General features: G+C 38.7%; 1 long non-coding RNA gene across 2 annotated transcripts in view; it reads left to right on the forward strand.

Annotated features, from left to right (window-relative positions):
• Positions 1–708: 708 nt before the first annotated feature.
• The window catches only part of LOC143647838 (uncharacterized), a 38,352-nt gene continuing 25,737 nt past the window's right edge, over positions 709–13,323 (forward strand). For both annotated transcript variants that reach the window (XR_013158204.1, XR_013158203.1), the window contains exons 1-2: positions 709–943; positions 6,061–6,130. This is a non-coding gene — a long non-coding RNA (uncharacterized LOC143647838). The remainder of the gene's footprint in view (positions 944–6,060; positions 6,131–13,323) is intronic.

Here is a 13,323-nt window from a genome sequence, read left to right on the forward strand (position 1 = left end):
CCGCTGATCGGGAGATCGCACGCCGCTCGGGGGTCTCACTGCAGCCGAGTCTCGCAGTCAGTCTAGCCAGCCCAGACTTTGGATAGCCCTCTGATCCGGGACTCGTAGCCGCGGACTTAAAGCCGAGACTCGAAGCCGCCCGCAAAAGAAGGGCGCCGCCTGCCTCGGCTTGGGGAACTTACTTCTCCGATACTCTCAGCCGGCCCGGGAAGGAGGGAGGGATTAGCTCGGACCGCCGCAGCTGCGGCCGCTCGGGGGTCTCGCCGCAGCCAAGACTCGGAATCAGACTTGCCAGCCCAGACTTTGGATAGCCCTCTGATCCGAGACTTGTAGTCGCGGACTCGAAGCCGCCCGCAAAAGTGTGGCACCGGCCGCCTTGGCTGGGAAGCTTGTCTCTCCGAGTCTCTCAGCCAGCCCCGGAAGGAGGGAGGGATTAGCTCGGACCGCCGCAGCTGTGGCTGCTCGGGAAATCGCCCGCCGCTCGGGGATCTCACTCACCGCAGCTGAGTTTCGCAGTCAGACTAGCCAGCCCAGACTTGGTTACGCTGTGTGTCCATTCCCTGCTGTAGCCCCGGGAGTTGTTTTGTACTGTTTCTGTTCACCTATTAGTTGATTTGGAGTCGGAGGAACTAAGACGCATGTACCTTACTAAGACGCCATCTTGGATCTCCTCTCCTGGCTTTTTACAGATGAGAAAACTGATCAGAGTTATTGAGTAACTTGCCCAAAGCCTTCAACCATTTGGGTGGAACAAGGATTCCAGTATAGGTCTCCTGAATATTCTAAAGTGCTTGTCCAAGAATGAAAACGGAAACTTGCAAAATTGATATCCTAGAGTCACTTGCAGTAAAAGAATAAAACAAAGACAACCAGAGCTTCAAAATTAAAAAAGGAAGCAGAGTTTAGAGTTTTTGCTTTGTTTCTGACAGACAAGAGAATGCTGGTAAGATAAAATTCACTGATTAGTTTGCTGAGGGGGAGAAGCCAGAATTTAATGTTTTAAAAGGGGAAATCAAGGGTTACGGTGGATATGCTAATGAAGCATTAAAAATTACTGCTCTGGATAGGACAAACCCAGACAATAGGAATGCTCGCGTTTGGTTACAGGTTCAGTTATTCATTGGTCAGGAGAGAGTCTTCAGTTAGGTCTGGTAAGGTCTGGGTGATAGGATCAGTAAAAGTTGATTATGTTATCAGCTTTACCTGGTTACAAGAGTTAAACAGAGCATTCAGTTGTTGTTTTTTTTAATTTTTAAAATATTTTTATTAGAGAAATTGTAGGGTTACAAAAAAATCATGCATGAAATACAGAGTTCCCATATACCACCCTATTATTAACAACTTACATTGGGGTGGTACATTTGTTACAATTGATCAAAAAACGTTCCTATAATTGTACTATTAACTATAGTCCATGGTCTACCTTAGGGTTCACTATTTGTGTTGTATAGCCCCATGGTTCTTTTTTTTTAAAAACATATATACAGCCTAAAATTTCCTCTTTTAATAACCACATTCGAATATATGTTTGAGTGCTTTAGCATCCATATTTGGCATTGTCTCAAACTTCTCAAACATTCATCAGAATCACCTGGAGAACTGATTAAACAGTTTTCTTAGCAAACCCTCAGTTTCTGATTTTGTGGGACTGCGTTAAAATCTGAGAACCTGCATTTCTAACAAATTTCTAAATTATGCTTTGCTGCTGGTCCAAGGACAATACTTTAGGAACCATTGCCTAGACACATGATGCTATAAGTGGAGAATTTTTATTATACCACTTTTCTACCAACCTTTTCTTTATGATCTAACTACCAGGTGACTCCCCAATACCCAGGAGGGATAGAGCTATCTCCTAATAAAAACCTTCATATTCCCTTTATGGAAAACCTGCCTTTTACTCCAACAATACAGTCATACCTCAGAGACATTGTGGGTTCATTTCCAGACCACCATAATAAGGCAAATAATGCAAGTCACACACATTTTTTGGCTTTCCCATGCATATAAAAGCTATGTTTACACTATACTGTAGTCTATTAAGTGTGCGTGGTGGTTTGAAGCTATATGTACCCCAGAAAAACATGTTCTTAAATCTAATCCATTCCTGTGGATCTGAACCCATCGTAAATAGGAACATTTCATGAGATTACTTCATGTAAGGTGTGGCCCAGCCCAATCAGAATGGGTCCTAATTCTGTTACTGGAGCCCTTTATAGGGGGAATGAGATTCAAAAAAAGAGAGAAGGTCACAGGGAACAGCCAGAAGCTGAAATTCAACAGAATTAGAAAGAGAATGAGGGACGAAGCAAGGTCACCATGTACATTGTCCTGTGACAGAGGGGCTAAGGACCAAGGATCACCAGCAAGCAAACCCCAGAGCACCACAGTCTTCAGGAAGAAGCCTCACTTTGATGACACTAAGATTTGAACATTTTCCCCCTCAAACTGTGAGCAAATAAATTCCAATTTTTAAGCCAAACCATTGGAGGACATTTATTGGAGCAGTCAGGGAAAGTAAAACAGTGTGCAATTGCATTATATCTACAAAAGCAATGTACATACCTTAGTTTAAATACACTTTGTTGCTAAAATATGCTAACCATCATCTGAACCTTCAGCAAGTCATAATCTTTTTACTGATGGAGGGTCCTACTTCAACATTGATGGCTACTGACTGATCAGGGTGCTGGTTGCTGGTTTGGTTGACTTCTTTTCACAAAAGATTTCTCTGTAGCATATGTTGGTATGTGATAACACTTTACCCACAGTAGAACTTCTTTCAAAATTGGAGCCAATCCTCTCAAACCCTGCCTCTGCTGTAGCAAACAAGTGCATGTAATTTTCTGTATCCTTTGTTGTCATTTCAACAATGTTCACAGCCTCTTCACCAGGAGTAAATAATATCTCAAGGAACCAATTTCTTTGCTTATCCATAGAAGCAATGCTTCATCCATTAAAGTTTTATCATGAGATTGCAGCAATCCAATCATATCTTCAGGTTCACCTTCTACTTCTAGTTCTCTTGCTATTCTCACCACATCTGCAGTTACTTCCTCCACTGAAGTCTTGAACCCCTCAAAGTCATCCATGAGAGCTGGGATCAACTTCTTCCAAACCCCTGCTAATGTTGATATTTTGAGCTCCTCCTCTGAATCACAAACGTTCTTCGTGGCATTTAGATTGGTGAATCCTTTACAGAAGGTTTTCGATTTACTTTATCCAGATCCACCAAAGGAATAACTACCTATGGCAGCTACAGTCTTATGGAATGTATTTCTTAAATAATAAGAATTCAAGATCGAAATGACTTCTTGATCCATGGACTGCAGAATGAATGTTGTTAGCAGGCATGAAAAAATTAATCTCATTGCACATCACCATCAGAGCTCTTGGGTGACCATGGCATTGTCAATAAGCAGTAATATTTTTAAAATAATCTTTTTTTTTTGAGCAGTTGGTCCCAACAATGGGTTTAAAACATTCAGGAAACTATGTTGTAGACAGATGGTTTTATAATCCAGGTTGTTCTATTTATAGAGCACAGGCATAGTAGATTTAGCATAATTCTTAAGGTCTTAGGATTTTCAGAATGATAAATAAATGAGCATTGGCTTCAATTTAAAGTCACCAACTGTATCAGCCCCTAACAAGAGAGTTAGTCTATCCCTTGAAGCTTTGAAGCCAAGCACTGACTTCTCCTCTCTAGCTATGTAAATCCTAAATGGCATCTTCTTCCAATAGAAAGCTGTTTCATCTACATTGAAAATCTATTGTTTAGTGTAGCCATCTTCATCAATTTTCTTAGCTAGTTCTTCCAGATAACTTGCTGTACCTTTACATCAGCACTTGCTGCTTCACTCTGTACTTTTATGTTATAAAGATGGCTTCTTACCTCAAATCCCAAGAACCAATAACCTCTGTTAGCTTCAAATTTTTCCTCTACAGCTTCCTCATCTCTCTCAGCCTTCACAGAATTGAGGAAATTAAAGGCATTTCTGGATTAGGTTTTGGCTTAAGGGAATGTTGTGACTCATTTGATCTTCTATCCAGACTACTAAAACTTTCTCCATAGCAGCAGTAAGGCTGTTTTGCTTTCTCTTCATCCTTGTGTTCACTAGAGTAGAACTTTTAAATTCCTTCAAGAACTTTTCCTTTGCATTTACAACTTGGCTAACTGTTTGGAACAAGAGGTCTAGCTTTTGGCCTACCTTGTTTTGGGATGTGCTTTCCTCACTAAGTATCAGCATAGACTTTTTAAAAAGTTTTTATTGTATAACATAACATATATACAAAGTAAAGGAAAAAAAGCAATAATTTTTAAAGCACAATTCAACAAGTAGTTACAGAATAGATCCCAGAGTTTGTCATGGGCTACCATTCCATCATCTCAGATTTTTCCTTATAACTGTTCCAAAACACTGGAGGCTAGAAGGAATATTAATATAGTGAATCAGTAACCATACTCACTTGTTAAATCCCATTTTCTCTGTTATATCTCCTCCTTTTCCCTTAATCCTCCCATTCTGTATTGGGAAATGCCTGTTCTGACTTTTTCATGTTAAGAAGGGGTGTCCACACTGAAGGACAGAGGGATGTAATTAATTGATAAACCTGAAGAAGCTGGTTCCTCTGGGTTTCAAGATTTATCTGACCTAGGAGCCTTCTGGGAATTTATATGTTCCAGGAAGGCAAACCTAGTGCATGAAACATGTATAGAGTATTAGTTCGAGCCCTAGGTGTTCTTAAGAGGCAACAGGAGTGCTGTTGATTGGGGGTTGGCAAACCATGACAATTAATACTATCTAACTAGCATCATCTCACTGAATTTTGCATAACAGCAGCCTCCATTTCTAGCTTTTTATTTAAATTGAGAGATGTGTGACTCTTCTATCTATTTGAACATGCAGAGGCCATTTAGGGCTATTTATTAATTGGTCTAATTTAAGTATTCTTGTGTCTCAGGGAATAAGGAGGTCTGGGAAGAGGCAGAGAGATAGGGGAATGGTAGTTCAGTGGAGCAGTCAGAATACACATAGCATTTATCAGTGAAGTTCACTGTTTCATGTGGGCATAGTTTGTGGTGCCCCAAAACAATTATGATAGTAGCATCAAAGACCACAAATCAAAAGTCACCATAACAGATATAATAACAATGAAAATATTTGAAATATTGTGAGAATTAGCAAAATATGACACAGAGACAAAATATGAGCATATGCTTTTGGAAAAATGGCATTGATAAACTTGCTTGATGCAGGATTTCTACAAACCTCCAATTTGAAAAACACACACACACACATAATATCTGCCAGGGCAATAAAGCAAAGAAAGCACTAGAAAATAAGTTATGCCTACAGTTCTCAGAAGAGGGAACTACTTCTGTAGAAGTTGGGGAAGCGATAAAGAAATTTCTTAGGGAATCTAAAGGCAACGCAACTTAATTCTAAATCTCATTATGTTTAGAGTTTGCTTTTATTACCTTATCCTCTGTTTTGGTTTGCTAAAGCTGCCTGAAAGCAATATCCCAGAAATGAATTGGTTTTTATAATGGAGATTTATTAACTTACAAATGTACAATTCTGAAGCCATGAAAATGTCCAACTTAAGGCATCAGGACAATACCTTCTTTGAGGAAAGTCTTCTGGCACTTGAAGTTTCTCTGTCACATGGAAGGCCTATGGCCAGCATCTGCTAGTGCTTAGCTCCTGGGTTCCATTGCTTTCAGCTTCTGATCCCAGTGGCTTTCACTCTGAGTATCTGGGTCCTCAGTTAGCCTCTGGGCATTGCTCTCTCTTCACGCTCTCTCTCAGCTTTTCTGTTTTTTATCCTCTCATTAAGGACTCCAGCAAAGGATTAAGACCCACCTAGAATGGGGTGAGTCACATCGGAATTGAAACAATCTCATCGAAAGGTCCCACCCACAATAGGTCTGTCCCCAAAGGGGTGGATGAAAAGAGCATGGCCTTTGCTGGGGTACATAACAGCTTCAAGCTATCACACCCTCCATGATCAATAAGATTTTTCCGTGCTTATAAATTTCTTCTATCATATTTTTAGCTGGTTTATAATCCAGTTCATCTCTGCTGTGACTCAGCCTTACAGTTCTCCGAGCCTTGGGATTCTCCTGGTAAGCATCCACTGTTCTCTATTTACACCTTCCTTGTTCCCTTGTTAATACATATCCTACTCTGTCCTTTATTAACTACTTGTGTACTTGTTTATGTCTTCTAGTGGGTTGCTGTCTATAGAGAAAAGAAGCTTATTAAGAAGCTTTGCTTCTCTCAACCCCCAGGCCAAGCCCCGCTCATAAAAAGGTCTTAAAAAATGTTGGTTTAGGGCAGGCCACGGTGGCTCAGCAGGCAAGAATGCTTGCCTGCCATGCCAGAGGACCTGGGTTTGATTCTTGGTGCCTGCCCATGTAAAAAAAAAAAAAAAATGTTGATTTGATTCACTGGCAATTATGAATCAGATATGCCCTGCTGATTCTTTTTTAATTTATTTTTTAATTCATGTAAGTAAAATTCAAACTTTTTGATGTACAGTTCTATGTCATGACAAATGTATAAAGTCATATAACCATCACCAAAATTAAGATACAGAGCAGTTCCATCATCCTATAAAACTCCCTCGACATTTTCATATTTGTAATCAAATACCCCCCTTTCCCTTTACCTCTGGAGACCGCAGCCTTGTAGTTTTGTCATTTCATGAGTATTGTATAAATAGAATCATATTGTCTGTAACATTTGGATCTGGCTTGTCTCATTTAGAATAATGTATTTGAGATTCATTCATTTTGGTACATGTGTCAACAGTTCATTCTTTTTTGCTGAGTAGCATTGCTTGAATGAATGTCCAAAAGTTTATCTATTGGGTGTGTGGATAGTTCAGTGGTTAGAATGCCCGCCTTTCATGCAGGAGACTCGGGTTTGGTTCCTGGACTATACACCAAAAAAACAAAAGTAGTTTATGTGTTCACTAGTTGAAGGACATTGGGTTGCTTCCAGTCTTCAATAATTATGAATAAAGTTGCTGCTGTAAATATTTGCACATGAGTTTTTGTGTGACTATAGGTTTTCATTTCTCTAAGATGAATACCTAAGTGGGATTTCTAGATCAGATGGTAAGTGGTTGTTAAACTTTATGAGAAACTGCCATTTTGTATTCCTACCAGCAATATATGAGAGTTTCAATGGTACATTTTCTGATCAGCTCTTAGAATTGTCAGTGTGTTTTGTTTTGTGTAGTGTTGTTTTAGTGATATCTCCTTGTGATTTAAAAAAATTTTTTTTTTAATTAGAGAAATTGTAAGTTTATGTAAAAGTCATGTAAAAAAAAATGCAGTGATCCCATATAACCCCTATTATTGGCACTTTGCATTGGTTTGGTGCCTTTGTTACAATTGATGAATGAATATTAAAACATGACTGTTAACTATAGTCCATAGTTTACATTAGGTATATTTTTTCCTGTCTATCACCAGATTAACATATTGTGATAGTGGCATACATTTGTTATAATTCATAAAAGAACATTCTTATGCTTGTACTATTAACCACAACAGGGCTCACCATGTTATATAGTCCCATGCTGTATCTTATAACATTCCTTCTAGTAATAAACACAACCCAAAACTTCCCCTATCAACCCCATTCACAAACATAATTTAGCACTGTTAATTATACCCACAATAATGTGCTGCCTCCACCAATATCCATTCCTAAACATTTTCAACCAACCTATGTAGAAATTAAGCATCAACTCCCCATACTCTACCCCCTTTCTATCCCCTGATAAACTACATTCTATATTCTAAATGTATGAGTTTGCTTATTATGATTTGTTCATCTCAATAAGATTATCATTTGTCTTTTTGTGTCTGGCTTATTTCACTCAAAATAATGTTCTCAAGGTTCATCCATACTGTTACATACCATCAGGACTTCACTCCTTCTTACAGCTGAATAATATTCCATATATATATATATATATACACACACACCACATGTTGTTTATCCATTCATCAGTTGATGGACACTGGTAACAGGATTGCAGAATCATATGGCAATTCTACACTTAGCTTCCTGAGCAACCACCACATGTCTTCCTAAGCGGTTGTGCCATTTTACATTCCCACCAGCAGTGAAGCAGTGTTCCTATTTCTTCACGTCTTCTCCAACACTTACAGTTTTATGTTTTTTCTTAATAGTGGCCACTCTAGTACGTGTGAAATGATATCTCATGTGGTTTTGATTTTCATTTCCCTAGTAGCTAGTGATGTTGGACATCTTTTTATGTGCTTTTTAGCCATTTGTATTTCTCTTTGGAAAAATGTCTATTTAAGTCTTTTGCCCATATTTTAATTGGGTTGTTTGTCTTTTTGTTGTTGAGTTGTAGAATTTCTTTATATATTCTGGATATCAAATCCTTATCACATATGTGGCTTCCAAATATTTTCTCTCATTGAGAAGACTGTTTTTCAGTTTCTTTACAAAGCTCTTTGAAGTGCAAAAGTTAAGTTTAAGGAGGTCCCATTTATCTGCTTTTTATTTTGTTGCTTATTTTGTTGCTTATGCTTTGGATGTAAAATCTAAGAAACCATTGCCTATCACATGATCTTGAAGATGCTTCCCTACATTTTCTTCTAAAGTTTTATGGTCCTGGTGCTTATATTTAGATTTTTCATGCATTTTGAGTTAATTTTTGTATAAGATGTGAGGTAAGGATCCTCTTTCATTCTTTTGGATATGGATATCCAGTTCTCCCAGCACTATTTGTTAAAGAGATTATTTTGTCCCATTTGAGTGGATTTAGCAGCCTTGTTAAATATCAGTTGGCCATAAATGTGAGGGATTATTTCTGAACCCTCAATTCAATTCCACTGGTCAGTATACCTGTCTTTATGCCAGTACCATGCTCTTTTGGCCATAGTAGCTTTATAATATGCTTTAAAGTCAGCAAGTGCAAATCCTCCAAGTTTGTTCTTTATTTGCAATATATTTTTGGTTATTTGGTGCCCCTTACCCTTCCAAATCAATTTAATAATTGACTTTTCCATTTCTGCAAAGTAGGTTGTTGGAATTTTGATTGGGAGTGTGTTCAACTTATTCTAGACCTTTAGAATTGCCTTTAACCAATAAAATATTTTCAACTCTTCTTTGTCTGATTCTTACTCTGGATATGCAGTTCAATTTTTAAGATTGCACTATTTGTATAATTGTTTCATCCCCAGGAGAAAGCTTCCTTTCTCTGGTCCTTCTCTGGGAATCCTGATCTGTTCTGTTTGCTTTTGCCACCATGGTTTTATTTACACTAACTTCATTGCCACTAACTGCTTTTGCCTGGAGGGCAAATTGTAGGAGAAGGGACACTCTGGAGAGGATTTTCTGAAGTTAGCACTTCCCAGTGAAAACAGGGCTATAGATCCATGAAGCGGGCACTGCAGACCAGCTTCAAAGAGCCCTAAAGCTCTTCAAAAAGATGTCAAAAGCCTTTTTATAGCTATCCAAACTGTGTTTTCTTAACCTGGCCAGCGGGCTAGGCTTAGCTGCTGGGTTCCATTGCTTTTGAACCCTTCAGCAAACTGTTCCCCATAGCCTTCTATAGGTACCGTGGTTTTAAACTTCCATTTGGGGCAGGGTTGAAACAATGCCCTTGGGAGTCCCTGTCTGGGATGGTCTAAAACAGCAGCAGAGAGCTTGGACTCAGCAATCTGAATTCACCAATCAAAAGCCATGATCATGGTGTGCCTCAGCGTGTTCTAGAGAAGGACTTCCATGTCTCTCTCTGTCTTCAGCAGCCAGCAGCTAACAGACCCTGAGGTAGCCCACCTCAGGAGTGAAAGATGAGGTGTATACTTGGAGGAAATGAGAGGGGGAACACGAATAGACATTTGCACACTGGTGTTTATGGCAGCAGTGTACATGTTTTGCAATGGACGGCAGTGGCCTAAAGGTACATTGACTGAGGAATAGAAGGGGGAACTGTGGTGTATACATATAGTGAACAATTGAGCAGCAGCAAGAAGGAACGAAATTGTGGGGCATACTAAGGGGAGCATCTTGTGCTATGAGCGACACTTAATCTAATCACCTGAAGGATTTTAAGGAGAATTCAGAAGAGAGAATCTCTCTGCTTCAGCCAGCCAGCCTCTCCGGGGGAGTTCATTGAGGACCGTCACTGGAGCTGTCAGCTCACAGCCTGCCTTACAGATTCTGGGCTCCTACATCCCCACAGTTCTGTGAGACACTTTTATAAATCTCTTATTTACAGATATCTCCTGTTGGTTCTGTTTCTCTAGAGAGCCCTGACTAATACAAGTATACAGATATCTATTTTCAGTTTTTTATTTATTAGAGTAGCTAGAGGGAAATACCTGAAACTGGTGAACTGTAATCCAATAACTTTGATTCTTGAAGATGATTGAACAACTATAGTGCTTCTAAGTTATGACTGTGTGATTGTGAAAACTTTGTGAGTGATAATCCCTCTGTCCAGTGTATGGATAAAGGAGTATGAAAAAAAAGACAAAAAATAAATGAATAGTGGGAGGAGGGTGCTATAGGATGTTTTGGGTGCTCTTTTTTACTTTTTTTTAGAGTAATGAAAATGTTCAAAAATCAATTGTGATGATGAATGCACAGCTATATGATGACACTGTGAACCATTGATTGTAAAATTTGAATGATTATATGGTATGTGAATATATAATGTATCTCAATAAAATTGCATTAAAAAAAAAGAGTTGTGGGAAAGTTTTGTTGATTGTTCTGCCCTCAAGCAACATGAGAGAATTCACACTGGAATGAAACTTTATGAGTGTCATACATGTGGGAAAATCTTCAGTCAATATTCTAATCTTACACAACGTGAGAGAACACATACCTGGAGAGAAAACCTATGAATGCCATACTTGTGAGAAGGACTTCAGTCATTGTTCTACCCTCTGACAACATGAGAGAACTCAGACTCAAAAGAAACCCCACAGATGTCATCTCTGTGAGAAAGCTTTTGCCCATAGTTCTGCCCTCAGGGAACATGAGAGAACGTAAAGTGGACAGAAGCCACAAGAATGCCATCTATGTGGGAACACCTTAATTTTTCTAACCTTAGCATGAAATTATTCAAACTTAAGAAGAAACCTAGGAATATCATCAACGTGGGGAAGCCCTCAGTCAATATTCTGACATTAGTTAGAATGGGAGAACTCATACTACACATTTTGAATATGGAAGAGATTTCAGCCATAACTTTAACCTTTAAACATACTGGAGAACTCACATATTGAAGAAATGTTGCAATAATATGGTAGTGCCTTTAATCACCAGAACTATTTCAGTTAATAGAAAAAAAAACTTATCTAGGAAAGAACCCCTATGAATGTCATCTTCATAGCAAAGCTCTGAGTAATTGGTCTGATGATATACCACATGGAGGAACTCACATTATAAATCTAAAGGAAATGGAAAGTCCTTATCTACCATTCTGATAAGCAAGCCAGAGAGCTTACATGTGCAGAATTCTATGTCTGTACTCAATATGGGAGTGCCTTAATTTGTAATTTATCCTTTAAATAAAATGAGTAGGCACCATAGGAATGAAAAAAAAAAAAATAGAATGGGGAACTGGTTCCAGCAGCTGCTGCAGAGCAAGTTTTTCAGTCTCTTTGTCCCATTCTTACCAGGATGCTCTACAGTGCACCCTTGGCCTCTGGAGCACCAGAACACTTGTTTCAGTCAGTTCCCTTTGGTACACCAGCTGTTTGTGGAGGAGCAAGTACTGGATGCCCTTACTCCACTCTTTTCTCTGGAAAAGAGTGGAGTTTTAATTTGCATTTGTGGTTTTAATTTGCATTTCCCTAATCACTAATGATATCGAGCATCTTTTCATGTGCTTATTTGCATCTATGTATGATCTTTGATGAGATTATCTGATCAGATCTTCTACCCATTTTTTATTGGGTTGTAGCCTTACTGTTGAATTTTGAGAGTTCTTTACATATTCTGGATAAAAGTCCTTTGACAGATGTGTGATGCGCAAATATCTTCTCCCAGTCTGTAGTTTATCTGTCTTTCTCTTAACAATGTCTGTGTGTGGTAGTCTGAATTATGTACTCCAATTTAGACATGTTCTTAATTATAATATATTATTGCTGTATGACTAGGGACTCTTTTTTTTAATTAATTAAAAAATATATTACAAGAAAGAAACACAAACATTCTTAACATGTGCTCATTCCTTTCTACATATATAATCAGTAATTCACAATATCAGTGAATAGGGACTCTTGAAGATATTTTCAGTTAAGGCCTGGCCCAATTGTATGAGGGTGGGTCTTAATCCGTTTTACTGGAGGCCTTATAAAAAGAAGCTAGAAGAGGTGACAAAAGGAGAAGATATTGCCATGCAATGAGAGGCACAGATACATGTCAAAGGACCTAGAAATTCCTGACAGCCAGCATCAGAACTCCACAGGTTCCAGGAGAAAGCAAACTTTGCCAATATCTTGATTTTGGCCTTCTAACCTCAAAACTGTGAGCCAGTAATTTTCCATTATTTAAGTAACCTATTGTGTGTATTTGTCATAGAAACCTGGCAGACTAAGAGACTACCCAAGGCAAAGTTTTAAATGTTCCATGTATCACTTTTTTCTCATAGGAATTGATTTAGTTTCCTGGGATATTCAAACAAACACCACTCAATGGGTAAAAAAAAAAAAAAAAAAAAGGGAATTTAATGGTTCACAGTTTTGTGGTTAGGAAAAATTCCAAATCAAGACAATGCTTTCTCCCTGAAGACTGTAGCATGCTGGGATTGGCTGGAGGCAATCCTTGGTCCTTATCTTGTCGTATGGCAAGGCACGTGGCAGCTTCTCCTGTTCCCTCACTTCTTTCAAGTTCTGTTGATATTCACCCTCTGGCCCGTGCTCTGTGGCTTGCTCCCTCACTGCCTGTATTTCATTTTGCTTATAAAGGACTCCAGTAATAGGATTAAGACACATCCTGATTGAGGTGGGTCACACCTTAACTGAAGTCACTTCATCAAAAGGTCCTACCTACACTGGGTTCACACCCACTGGGATTAAGTTTAAGAACATGTGTTTCTGGTGGTACATACAAGTGCAAACTACCACAGGGTTCATGCTTTTGCTGTTAAATCTAAGAACACCTTGCCTACCCCAAGCTCACAAAGATTTTCTCCTATGCTTTCTTCTAAAATTTCTATAGTTTTACACTTTGTATTTTGGTCTATAATCCATTTGAGTTAATTTTTGTATAGGATATGCAGTATTGAGGCTCATTTTCACGGACCATTTGTTTA

The sequence above is a fragment of the Tamandua tetradactyla genome, chromosome 10 (assembly GCF_023851605.1).
Source record: "Tamandua tetradactyla isolate mTamTet1 chromosome 10, mTamTet1.pri, whole genome shotgun sequence".
Classification (NCBI taxonomy): Eukaryota; Metazoa; Chordata; class Mammalia; order Pilosa; family Myrmecophagidae; genus Tamandua; species Tamandua tetradactyla.